This window comes from Littorina saxatilis, linkage group LG2 (genome assembly GCF_037325665.1).
Source record: "Littorina saxatilis isolate snail1 linkage group LG2, US_GU_Lsax_2.0, whole genome shotgun sequence".
Lineage (NCBI taxonomy): Eukaryota > Metazoa > Mollusca > Gastropoda > Littorinimorpha > Littorinidae > Littorina > Littorina saxatilis.
Window position 1 is genome coordinate 42,854,705 of NC_090246.1, and position 14,247 is coordinate 42,868,951.

Consider the following 14,247-nt stretch of genomic DNA (forward strand, 5'->3'; position numbering starts at 1 on the left):
ACGGTTTAACAGCATGTCATAACTCGGTATTTCTAAGGAAGAATAGAAGTGACTAGCGCCAGATAGCGAAGTAGCCGACATGCAGACGTAAACTGACAGACTGCCATGTGGTTTTTTTTCTCCATGTTTCGACGCTTTTATGACTGCGGTTTAGTATCTAATTCTTTTCTCGTGATGAAATTACCCACCACGACTTGGGACTGAGTTTCAATTTTTTTTGTATTACGTCGTCAAGAACCTCTTCCCAGAGGCGCAGAACTAAAAGGAATGAACCTCTTTTATTTTCGGTGTTTGTGTTTCCTTTTTTGTTTGGGGTTGCTGTTGATTGTTTATTGGTTTGTTCGTGAGTGTGCATGCATACAGGCATGCCTACCAGCTTCAGTGATACGCTCGTCATGGTGTTGCACTTCTGTTAAATATGTAGCCAAGGAAATTAGGACAAATGTTTGAGAGTGTTTGTTCATTTCTATCGTATTTTTTGTTTTCTCCAAACTTCTGTGTGTGTGTGTGTGTGATTTTTTTCTTTCTTATCTCTACTTCTTTTTTTTTAAGCTAAAATGTGTTTTCAGTACAATTATTGTTGAAACTGAAGTGCACGTGATTGTGTGTGTGTGTGTGTGTGTGTGTGTGTGTGTGTGTGTGTGTGTGTGTGTGTGTGTGTGTGTGTGTGTGTGTGTGTTCAAGGACACGGTAAAGTTGAGAATTGCGTCTACATGGTGGTGCCATAAGTATTGCATATCGGAAGACGTACATTTTTAGAGCGGTACATTTGGATCGCTCAAAATAAAAAATATGTTACTTTAAAAAAGGGTTTCGAACTTTTGGTATTTAGTTGTTTGTCTTTTGTACCTATAACTGGCTATAGTCTTCAAGAAAGCGATGCGTTTAAAGCCGGCAAAAAGTGGATTTGGAAGGCTACCAAGTGACGACTGACCGATAACTCTAGATTTGCTTTGACTAATTGGTGCTCTAAATGCGCTGTATGCGATTTTGAAAATAAAACCATACATTTTCCATTAAATAGTAATTTGTCAGGTCTGGGATGGTCAAAAAAGACTCTTCATCTGTTCATTCGTCTTCCAGTCATAACTGTATTAATCCATATGGTAGTGAATACATCAGATTTGAACAAACAGTCTTTGTTTTCAAAGTTTTTAACTAACACAGGGGGAAAAACACTGCTGTTTTTGTATTCACAAGGTCACGTTTCCTTCCAATACATTCAAAAAGTCTGACTAAAAACTGGGTCAAACAGCCCGAAATCATAACTGACAGTCTACCTCGAAGAACGGAAATTGACGACCTCACAGAGTATTTCTCATCTAGGATTGTTATTTGGTCTTGCTCGCAACTAAAGTCGTTCTGTGAGAAGTTATACAATATTTCCTTGGTTTCACCCAAAAATTGTTGCTATTCATAATTGAGATTATTCAGCTTTTTGACTCACCTTTGAAAAACGTGGGTCAATTTTTTTTACCTATCTTTGTACGTCAGGCCGTGTGTGTGTGCGTGCGTGTGTGTGTGTGTGTGTGTGTGTGTGTGTGTGTGTGTGTGTGTGTGTGTGTGTGTGTGTGTGTGTGACCAGAAAACCTAACCTTTCTGGAAAGTTCGTAACTATTCCGGAACGTGACGATCGAGAATAGACACATGACCTATTGGCTCTGTATGTGTGTGTGTGTGTGTGATCAGAAAACCTAACCCTCCCTGAAAAGTTCGTCGCTATTCCGGAACAATCGAGAATAGAAACACGACCTAATTTGCTTCCAGAACGTTTTATAGCGTTCTTTCCGGTAAGTTCGTCACTTTTCTGGAACGACGGAGAATAGACAAATGACCTAACTTCCTTCCAGAACTTTCTAGAGCGTTCTTTCTGAAAAGTCCGTCATTCTTCTCGAACGGTCGATAATTGACACATGACCTAATTTCCTTCCACAACGTTCAACAGCGTTCTTTCCGGAAAGTTCGTAATTTTTCCGGAACGATCGAGAATAGACACATAACCTAACTTCCTCTCAGAACGTTCTAGAGCATTCTTTCCACAAAGTGTGTCACTCTTCCGGAACAATCCAGAAAAGACACGTGACCTCACTTCCTCCCAGAACGTTTGAAAGCGGGGTGTGTGTTTATAGTCCACTGTTCTGGAACGACCGAGAATAGATACATGACCTAACTTCCTTCCAGATCGTTCTAGAGCGTTTTTTCCGGAACGTTCCTCATCTTAAAAAAAAATCGAGATAAGACACACGACCTAACTTCCTTCCAGAAAGTTCCAAAGCGTTCTTCCTGGAAAGTTCATCATTCTTCCGGAATGAGCGAGAAGAGACACAGGACCTAACTTCCTTCCTGAACGTTCTACACTACCCGTCATAAAAAAAATAGGCAGATACATTTAGCTGTAGATCTTTGTGATGCGGCCAGTTATGTTAAAACCAAGTATCTAATTCATTCCCCTGCTGTATGAAATAAAGAGTTTCATTTTTCATGAAATAGTATTTATGCAGTGGACCGGAGACCTAGGACACCCCCCAAAATCAAATTCCCAAAAGCAAACTTGCAGACACTAAAATACACAAAAAATCAAAATAAGCAAAAGGGACCCTGTTTTTGATCTCAAATGGAAGAACAACTCATGTTCTACCCACACAAATGTATTTGGTTCAGCTGTTGTGCCTAGGAGGAGTGTTGTTTTGCCATTTTGAAGAAGACTGGTGTCAGCCTCGTCAGAAGCCGTAAAAGGCCTGTTTTGGCGTCATTTTTGTTGGGCTATGTGGGTAAAAACCCTGTGGTTTTGTAATGGCTCGTTGTATTGCTTTTAAATTTGACAGGAGTATTGCTAACACAATTGCAAAAGAATGTGTATAACATCATGGCGTTTTGATGAGTTTGTTGGACGTACTGGAACATTTCAGACAAGTTTTATCAAACTATAATAACGTTGTTCAGTATGGTTGCAAAAATTCAGCATTTTGCAAACTTCAACACAAATGAATACTACAATTGGGGATCAATGTTGGTACAAAAGCAATGAAGGTTAGTGTATAGCGTTCTTTCTGGAAAGTTTGTCCCTCTTCAGGAACGATCGAGAATAGACACATGACCGAACTTCCTTCCAGATTGTTGTAGACCGTTTGTTCTGGAAAGTTCGTCACTCTTCTGGAACGATCGAGAATAAACACATGACCTAACTTTCTTCCAGATTGTTATAGATCGTTTGTTCTGGAATGTTCGTCACTCTTACGGAGCGATCGAGAATAGACACATGACCTAACTTCCTTACAGGATGTTGTAGATCGTTCTTACTGGAAAATTCTTCCAGAACGACCGAGAATGTACACAATACGTTTCACTAGAGCGATATCCCACGAGCGCGAATGTGTGTGTGTGTGTGTGTGTGTGTGTGTGTGTGTGGTGTTTTCGTGCGCGCTTGTGTGTGTAAATGAGAACGTTGTGCAAAAACGTTCACCGCGAAACATTAACCCCGGGAAATATAAACGATCTCGGAGTAACATTATGTTGAGTAAAAACTTTGTGGCGGGAGTAATTTTTTCGTTTCTTTGGGAGTTCTTTTCTTGCACGACAGGTGTACCCCGAGTAAATATTTAGTAACGAGATTTTTACTCCGGAGTAAAAACAATTTTGGAGTACATTAATATTTTCGTTTTACACCGGTGTAGCACGAGGAAAGTACTCCCCTCACTAAAACTGTACTACCCATAACACGAGGAAATCACTCCCCACGACAGGTGTACTCCGAGTAAAAATGTTGTTCGAAAAATGTACGTCCCTTTACTCCAGTTACGAACAGGTATACTCAGAGTAAATTTCGTACGAAAAGTGTACTCCTCTGACGCAAAACTTCATTGCCCTTAGTCAGTCCATGGACAAGGAGCAGGTTGGATGGTGGTGGAAGGGGTGAAGGAGGGGTAGCGCGACTCCACTGTGAATGAATGCAAATGCGCTAGTACGCTATCATACAAGAACAAACACAACTCCAAATGTAAGTTCCTTCCACTGTATTATACAGGTATGACAAACATACACACAAATACACACAATCATGAACATAAATGTTAGGTATTCAAAAATCAGGTACTCACAGGTTTGGATGCAAAAACAAAGCGAGATTACAATCTCCTGCACAATTTCACTAACAAAACCCTATACCCTTTACTTATCTAGAAAAATACACAAACTCACAGGCACACGATATCTACTTTACTGGTATCGAATCACGGCTCGTGTGTATTCAGAAAAACAGTTACAGTTCATACTCCGGCAGACTCAAATCACCGTCTGCTCTGCCTACTAAACACTCATTATATCTTATGTAATTAAGATCTTATAGACATATTTTAACTCTGTTCATACACATAATTACACAGCGTCTATGGCCGTTCACTAGGAAATGTATCAGAATACTAATTCCTTCCACTGGCGACCTCGGTCTACTCAGTTCCTTTCGTCCTGTGATCTCTGTGGTCCAACTATACGGACAACCATAACCTTGCAATAACTTCGCGAAATCCCGTCGAATTTCAGCTATGCTACTTCGGCGGCTTCTCAGATCCGTCACCCTTGTCATCTGGCCACTATCTCCCTCTCAGACCGGTTATACGACGCACTGCACAACATAAATAGCGGACATCTTGTCTTAGATATCTGTCTGCTATGTTTACAGTTTACAGTGTTAGTCGATTCAACTTATGCGATAAAACACTCTAGCGATATTCGAATGCTTATTCCATTTACCTGTTAAGTGCTTTCCTGTCGCATCTATCCGGGCTTCCTTCCTCCCGGCCGATTACATGGACAACCCCTCAATGTCCAAGGACAGTGGTAAAGTGTAACAATACCCTAGTTGCGATTTACAACATCAACTTTTCCCGGTCAGTGAGCTGAATTCACAGTGCGTGCAACACACTTTGCTATGTCACGCTATATCTCTGGTTAGCGCTCTAAAAGCGTGGAGGATATCACTGTCAAACTTTGCCTGTTACAATGTTATTTGTGATTTCCTTCACATCCACTGGTCCATCATTCCACAAGCACGATAGTCCAAAAGCGCGACATTCCACTGCAACGACATTCAACTAGCCCAGGGGCTCACATCCATGAGAGGTGGCATAGGACAAATGTCCTGGACAATGCAAAAGTGATAGGACATTTGTCCTGGACACAAATTAATCAATAGGACTTTTTTTGTGCAACAAAGCGTAAATTTAATGAAACTTGACTAGTTTCTTGTCACAAAGGTAACAGAACAAATACAAAAATTTACGAAGCCAGGCGCAGGGGTTGGGGGAGAGGTAATATCTTTCTTCGGCGCCGAAGTTTCACTTTCTAGAGCGACGGTTTCATCTGGCTCTGGCTGCTCAGAGGCCGGAGGGAGCTCAGTTTCAGTGGTTCTAGCCGCTGATGAGGGCAGAGGTTTGAAGTACAAACGCTTCTAGCCTTTTTCTGGCATTAATTTTCGTTCTGGTGGCATGTTGCTTTTTCGGGGAAAAAAACGCGAAAGGAGGCAACTGTCAACCGACTTGGAGCATTCAGAGTTGCGACCCTTGGAAGCTTTTCTCTATAAAAAGCACATAAAGTCTCCCCAAGTTTCGTCTGCTTGGAGAGACACATCGCTTCGCAAAACATCGATAAAATAGCAAATCAAACTACTGTAAATTGGAAAGTACTGACAATGTCCGGATCAAATGAAAGCATAATCGGACAATGACCCTTTTGTGACAAAAACAAAAGGACATAATTATGTCCTCTTGTATAAAAAATATATAGGACATTTAGAAAAAATATCCGTGTATGTCCGATGTGAGCCCCTGCTAGCCAAGCGTCTTTCCACTTGTGCGTCATTACGTTAGAGCGAAATCAAATTAAATCGAAATTCCACAAGGGCGACATTCCACTAGCGCGAAATGCGAATGGAGCGACATTCTCTTAGCGTGACATCCCATTAAAGCGACATTCCACAAGAACGATATTCCACTAGCGCATCATTCCACAAGAGCGACATTCCACTAGCGCGTCATTTCACTAGCGCATCATTTCACGAGCGCGACATTCTGTCACATCCGACATCCCAAAACTTCTAAATTTCAATAGCCATCGTCAATATTCCCATCGCATCATTCCATTAGCGCGACATCCCATTTTGGCGACATCCCGTTTGGACAACATCCTATTAGTGCGACATTCTATTAGCACGTCATCACACTAACGCGACATCCCATTTTGGCGACATCCTTTTAGCGCGACATGCCATTAGGCCCGGCGCTCACATAATTATGTAACTTCAGCAGGATCGTCGACGCACTGCTGATTATCCCAGCCCGCTACACGTTGCATGCAAGGAAAACGGGCCAAGTACTCGTCATAATCCCTATCGCGGCATAAATAATAGGCAGTGCGTCGTCTGTGCCGCTGAAACTGCGCAGGTATATTCTGCCCATTAGCTTGACATTCCATTAGCGCGTCATTCCACTTGCGCGTCATTCCACCAGCGCGACATTCCGATAGCGCGACATCCCGTTAGCGCGACATCCCATTTGAGCGACATAACATTTGCGCGTCATTCTACTAGCGCGTCATTCCACTAGCGTAATATTCCGTTAGCGCGATATCCCCCAAAAAACGACATTTTACAAGCCATCGTCAATTTACTATCGCATCATTCCACTAGCGCGAAATTCCGTTTGCGCGACATCTCACTTGGGAGAGGGGGTAAGAGCAGTTTTCCACTTGAGTAAAAACTTCGTGGCGAGAGTATGTTTTTCGTTCCTTGGCTCGTACGACACGTGTACTCGGAGTAAACATTTCGTAACAAGGTTTTTACTCGGGAGTACATTTTTTTATGTAGTACTTTTTTCGTATTACACCGTTGTGCACTCCCCACATTAATGGTTACGTACAACACGACTCTTCTTGTCCCCTTACATCTGACATAGTGGACTTCAATATGTAGGGGAAGGTCGCCTAATATGTTTTGTTTAATGCTGATTACTAGTGTGTTTTCTTGCAAAGAAGTTTAATTTTGTGCTTAGTAGTTGTTCCTTATGTTGTTAATTGTCAGGCCTAATCAGTGTACGTGTCTGCATCAGATTGATTTGTTTCGGTTCGACGAGAAGATTATTTCAAGCACAACATAAAACTAAAGACACTTATCAAAAGCAGATTTTTGTTTGTTTGTTTGTTTGTTTGCTTAACGCCCAGCCGACCACGAAGGGCCATATCAGGGCGGTGCTGCTTTGACATATAACGTGCGCCACACACAAGACAGAAGTCGCAGCACAGGCTTCATGTCTCACCCAGTCACATTATTCTGACACCGGACCAACCAGTCCTAGCACTAACCCCATAATGCCAGACGCCAGGCGGAGCAGCCACTAGATTGCCAATTTTAAAGTCTTTGGTATGACCCGGCCGGGGTTCGAACCCACGACCTCCCGATCACGGGGCGGACGCCTTACCACTAGGCCACCGTGCCGGTTATCAAAAGCAGATAGAAAATAATAAAATCATCATGTTTTACGTAAAGAAGACTGTTTGAATTTTTTTTTTGGAAAGCTTGATGGCTAAGTAATACGTTATTTTCACTATGACTGAAACCAGTCTTTATCTTTTCTTTTCCTCTATTTGTTAAAGGTGGTCCATGTTAGGGGACACACACATACTTTGAGATTTTGCTGTTATTTTTTGTTTGCGCTAGAAATAGACAGGGCCAACACTTCTCACGTGCAATATTGACAGTCTTAGCTGTCATATAAAGCAACTTTTGTGAGTTAACAGCTATGTCTGTGGACAGAATCTAGACCGTTTTAAGATCCAAATTTAGAATGAACGCTGCCCAAAGTGTACAACAGTGAAAAAGACTAACGGTTTTGTGGCTTGTGCGCCCGCAACTGTTTTGACACGTGCATGCTATCCAGAGAGGGTAAATGTGGCGAATGAAATTATTTTGAGCGCTCTAGCACCGTTTGTTTGTTAGAACAGCAGGTGGTCCATATAAGGAGCCGGTCCATAGTAGGCGACCTTCCTCAATTTCCAATGTTCTGTCCCAAGAGTTGCATTCAAAAAAAAACATGAAGTGGGATAGGTTTTTGTGTTTTGAGCGTGTGCGTTTGTTTTCGTTTTTACATTTAGTCAAATTTTGACTAAATGTTTTAACATAGAGGGGGAATCGAGACGAGGGTCGTGGTGTGTGTGTGTGTGTGTGTGTGTGTGTGTGCGTGTGTGTGTGTGTGTGTGTGTGTGTGTGTGTGTGTGGGTGTGTGCGTGAGTGTGTGTAGAGCGATTCAGAGTAAACTACTGGACCGATCTTTATGAAATTTGACATGAGAGTTCCTGGGTATGATATCCCCGGACGTTTTTTTCATTTTTTCGATAAATGTCTTTGATGACGTCATATCCGGCCTTTTGTAAAAGTTGAGGCGGCACTGTCACACCCTCATTTTTCAATCCAATTTATTGAAATTTTGGCTAAGCAATCTTCGACGAAGGCCGGACTTCGGTATTGCATTTCAGCTTGGTGGCTTAAAAATTAATTAATGACTTTGGTCATTAAAAATCTGAAAATTGTAAAAACAATTAAAAAAATGGTAAAAACGATCCAAATTTACGTTCATCTTATTTTTCATCATTTTCTGATTCAAAAAACATATAAATATGTTATATTTGGATTAAAAACAAGCTCTGAAAATTAAAAATATAAAAATTATGATCAAAATTAAATTTTCCAAATCAATTTAAAAACAGTTTAATCTTATTCCTTGTCGGTTCCTGATTCCAAAAACATATAGATATGATATGTTTGGATTAAAAACACGCTCAGAAAGTTAAAACGAAGAGAGGTACAGAAAAGCGTGCTATCCTTCTCAGCGCAACTACTACCCCGCTCTTCTTGTCAATTTCACTGCCTTTGCCATGAGCGGTGGACTGACGATGCTACGAGTATACGGTCTTGCTGAAAAATTGCATTGCGTTCAGTTTTATTCTGTGAGTTCGACAGCTTGACTAAATGTTGTATTTTCGCCTTACGCGACTTGTTTGTTTTTTCGTTTTTGTTTTTACAACAGAGAAGACTTTCACATTATTTCCTTTACATTACGCAATATTTTAAGCTGGTTAATTTCAACTTTTGCCATGGATACTACCTCATTTTCAGTAAGGTTCTGTGTTTGTTGTCAGTAACAGGGAGTAAGGAAAAGCCAGCACTGCGACAAGAACGCAAAGCACAACACAGTCAAGTAGGGGAAAGGGTCTGACGAGGAATACATGACTGCGCACAGCAGGGACGGTTGCTTGTGACACTTTCATATCTGAGGCCATGGCAAACCTCATCGCTTAAATTCTACAATGGTCTCCTCAGAAATAGAAGGCTTGTCGAGGCAGAAAAAAAACCCAACACTGTTCGAATGAAGCTAATGGGAAGCATCTGACCCTTATATGACTGGTCAGTGACTTTCGATCAGATGTGTTATAGCTGCGTCCTTAAAGCAATTCACTGCCCTTTCAATTCGTTGTTGTCTTGACATGTATATGTGTAAGAACTCTTGACGTAGGATTGAATGCGACTGTGTTACGAAAGAGAAAAGAAAGCGACGGAAAGAGAGGGAATGAGAGAGGGGATGCGATAAGGAAAGGTGTGATGAGTTTGTTTGTTTGTTTGTTTGTTTGATTGTTTGTGTGTTTTTTGTTGTTGTCATTTTTGTTTTGTTTCGTATGGGTTATTGTCAAGGAATTGCAAAGGAATGCAATGTGCATCTTTGCAGCCAGCCTTCGGCAAACGAAAAACTACTCAAAATAATATGTATATCTAGACATGAGCCTGTGCATACAGTTCGTCATTAAAGGAGCGTAGCATGTCCCCTTTTCAGTGTATCACGTGACCTTGTCTGTGTAAAATGAAATAAAATGTAGATTGTGATTGAGGCATGAAGCGATACATATAATAAAAATATGTGTTTGTTTGCTTAGTTGATAAATGAACAGTTAATATGCATTTGTTAGATCAGTCATATTTGATACTAAGTTATTCTCCTTCAAGAACACTGTATTGATATTCATAAAAACAGAACAAAAAAACACCTAAGAACATAGATTAAATATCAAACGTAAATTAAAAAAAATAACAACAACAAAAACAACAACATAGTTTCATAGGGCAAGCTCGTTAAATCAAACCGAGTCATTTTAAAAGATGATCTTACATGCAACGTACTACTACTTTCCACACAGTCAACAAGACAGTGTAACAGAGAGAGAGAGAGAGAGAGAGAGAGAGAGAGAGAGAGAGAGAGAGAGAGAGAGAGAGAGAGAGAGAGAGAGAGAGAGAGAGAGAGAGAGAGAGAGAGAGAGAGATGATGATGGAACTTTATTTTTCAAGGATAGAGGTTTAAGGCGACGCCTTTTCTTACAACCGGTCCTTTACTTCTAATACAAATGTCTAATAAATGATAAACAAGTAAAGCAACATGACAAATAAACAAAGTAAACGAACGAACCAGCAAACAATCGACAATTGAGCAAACAAGCAAATAAACACAAACAACAAAATAACAACGTAAGCAACATACAAATCGAAAGCGAAACATGCAACATGTTAATTCAGGTTACACATGTAAAGTGATCGACGGTAAAATTCACACGATACCAACGTTTACACTAATGCTTACAATGATTATATGGTGTAAATGATGATGATGAAGATAATGATGATGATGATGATGATGATGATGATGATGATGATGATGATGATTGATGATGATAATGATGATGATGATGTTGATGATGATGATGGGAAATCGCAACATAAATTCCACATAATACATGTAATAAAGAACATATTTTTGTAATTCATAAAGCTTTGTGAGAGAGAGAGAGAGAGAGAGAGAGAGAGAGAGAGAGAGAGAGAGAGAGAGAGAGAGAGAGAGAGAGAGAGAGAGAGAAAGAGAGAGAGAAAGAGAGAGAAAGAGAGAGAGAGGTGGGGTGGGGTGTCGGAAGGACTGGGCAAGAAAAAGGCCGAAAGGACGGGGGTGGCGGTAAAGATTTAAACATGTACCTACGAGGAGTTGCTGGCGCATTATTATATTTTAGTTCTTCACAATCCCAAAGGCCATCGTACACCAACAGTAATGAAAGTACTGAAGAGAAAAGCATGACAAAGCGAGGACCAAGATAGCAGAAGACACGTCGGCATCGTCTTCAGCATGACTGCATACGACAACGGTAATGAAGAGACAGATAGACAACCCGCAGTCATCCATTTGCCTGCTTCCAACCCCTGGCCCCGGAAATTCACAGCAAGAAGATAAGACCAGCAGACCGGAGTCAAAGACCACCTTGGAGACCGCCTATCACCTCACACGAAACGCGCACGCTCATCTGGACACGGCAGTTGATGAGAGGTATCTGGCAGCCATCTTAATGCTCGCCTGATGATAGCTGCAGTTGCCCAGGCTTAATCACAGAAACGTTGCTGAACGAGTCACAACCACTAGCAGTGGTCATTTCACCCTCCCTGATCTTTTGACCACGGGGCAGTGGTTAAGTCTTGGGAGGTGACTTTCCAATGTAAACTGCACAAGAGCACCTTCTTTTGGGGGTGATACTGGTCCGTCCAAATGACCACGGGTGGTGCATACGCTGAGATTCACTCACAGTATTTATCGAAGCCATGTTTACACATTCAGGGTTTTGGAAGTCTCTCCTGAACGGCCTTTGAGAATCATGGTTAAAAGAAAAGAAATAGACACAGTTCGAAGAGTTCGACATTTTGCTGCTCGTTTTATCCACGACAAAAAAGTGTTGACAACCACTCTCAGAGCACTTTTTTCACAAGGCTTTAACTTGAGGGCCGCGTTTTCTTCTCTATGAGACCACGAAGGGCTATCTTTGTGTTATAGCCCTCCTCGTCCAGCAGTTGGATAGAATCTACACTAAGTGTAAAAAGTTCAACGAATTCATTAAAAGAAAACTCCATTTTCAGTTTTAAGTTGGTTTGCGGCCGCGGTGAAGGTTTGCGCGCACTGACAGGCTTCTCATCCCTCGATCAGTCATAGGCACCCAGTACTGACACACCCGACCCCTACCCCCCCCCCCCCTCTCTCTCTCTCTATCTCTCTATCTCTCTCTCTCTCTCTCTCTCTCTCTCTCTCATACACACACATTCTTTATGTTCACAGGAACTATTGACAACCAGGCATGGTATGACCATTTTAAGAAAGTACTTAACGAGGATGATGATAGAAGGCATGTTCAAGAACATGACCCTACTGACACTGAAGAAGAAAACGAACTTGACTGCGACATTCTCAACAGTGATATTACCGAAGAAGAAGTGAGGACTGCTTTAAGTGGCTTAAAAACAGGGAAAGCAGCGGGACCAGATGGCGTTTTAAATGATCTCTTAAAAACCTCAGGTGACACAATCGTCCCCTACCTTTTGGCGTTGTTTAACGACCTTTTTAGGACTGGTGACTACCCTTCAGATTGGGCAAAGGCTATCATTCAACCAATACTTAAGAAAGGTGATGATGAGAACCCTGACAATTATAGAGGCGTCTCTTTGTTAAGTTGTGTGAGCAAGTTGTATACCAGTATTATGAATGCCCGTTTGACAGCGTGGGCTGAGGAAAATAACATTCTCTCTGAGTCACAGGCGGGTTTTAGAAAAAAATACTCCACAATTGACCACATGTTCACTCTCTATGCAGCAGTTACCAAGCAGCTTCAGCTAAAAAAAGAAGTTATATGTTGCTTTTGTGGACTTTCAAAAGGCGTTTGACACCGTTAAAAGGGATGTTTTGTGGAATGTTTTATTAAAGATTGGTGTAAAAGGAAGAATGTTTAACATGCTTAGGTCAATGTACTCATCCGTTCTCTCTTGCGTCCGATGTAACTCTGGCAATACTGATTATTTTGAATGCCTACAAGGCCTGAAGCAGGGCTGTCTAGCGAGCCCAACGCTTTTTTCGTTTCTTATAAACGAACTTGCCTCGGAAATAATATGTAAGGGCAGACACGGAATTCAAATGCTTCCCGGCGAGATCGAACTGTTTCTTTTGATGTTCGCTGACGACATTGCACTGCTATCATCGTCCATAGTGGGTTTGCAAAACCAACTGAACATCTTACATAACGTTTCAAGGCGTCTTGGGTTAAGGCTAAACATGAATAAAACCAATGTCGTTGTTTTTCGAAACGGTGGTCATTTAGCCAAAAGTGAGAAATGGTTCTATGGAAACGCGCAAGTATCAAGTGCTAGCTCTTACAAGTATCTCGGTCTGACATTCACAACCCAAGCCCGTTTGAATCTCTCTTTCAATGACGCAATCACCAGAGCCAAACAAGGTGTCATTGAAATTTTTAAAGTCCTATGGAATATAGGATGCCACGACATGGACATATTTTTTAAATTATTTGATGCGCAAATTGCTCCCATCTTGCTCTATGGCTCAGAACTATGGGGATGTTTTGACTGTTCACAGATTGAAAAGGTCCACATGTATGCCTGTAAAAGACTACTCGGGATCTCGTCAAACAGTCCAAACCAGATGGTGTATGGGGAACTTGGAAGATGCACTTTGTCAATCCTAGCAAATATCCGATGCGTAAAGTACTGGTTGAGACTTAACTGTATGCCGGATTCGAGATATGCAAAGATGTCATACATCATGTTAAAAAACGCAGTTGAAAGGGGAAAGCAGAATTGGGTCTCACAAGTTAAATGCCTCCTTTGCACGAATGGATTTGGAGATGTGTGGTTGAACGGGTCTGTAGGTAGGGAATGTGTGTTTATTAGATCATTACAGCAACGTCTTCAAGACTGCTTTGAGCAAAACTGGCACTGTAAACTTGATACAAGTGTGAGATTTGATGTATACAGGATGTTTAAAGGAGAACTTGAAAAAGAAAAGTATCTGGGTGTCATTGAAAACCAGTACATACGCAAAATGTACACAAAGTTCAGACTGGGCATTACACAATTGAAGGTAAATAAACTGCGCTATAATCCCGAGTGCGCTGAATCCAGAAATTGTACATTTTGTAAATCAACGGAAGAAAATGAAAACCACTTCCTGTTTAAATGCCCAGCTTATAATGCAATTCGTCAAAAGTACATTGGTGCTTGTTTTGACCTTGACCAGTTCTCCAACTCATCGTTGTGCATTTTACAGACCGACAACAAATTACGACTGATTGCATTGTCAAATTATGTGTTCTACGCGTTTAGACAAAGAGAAAATC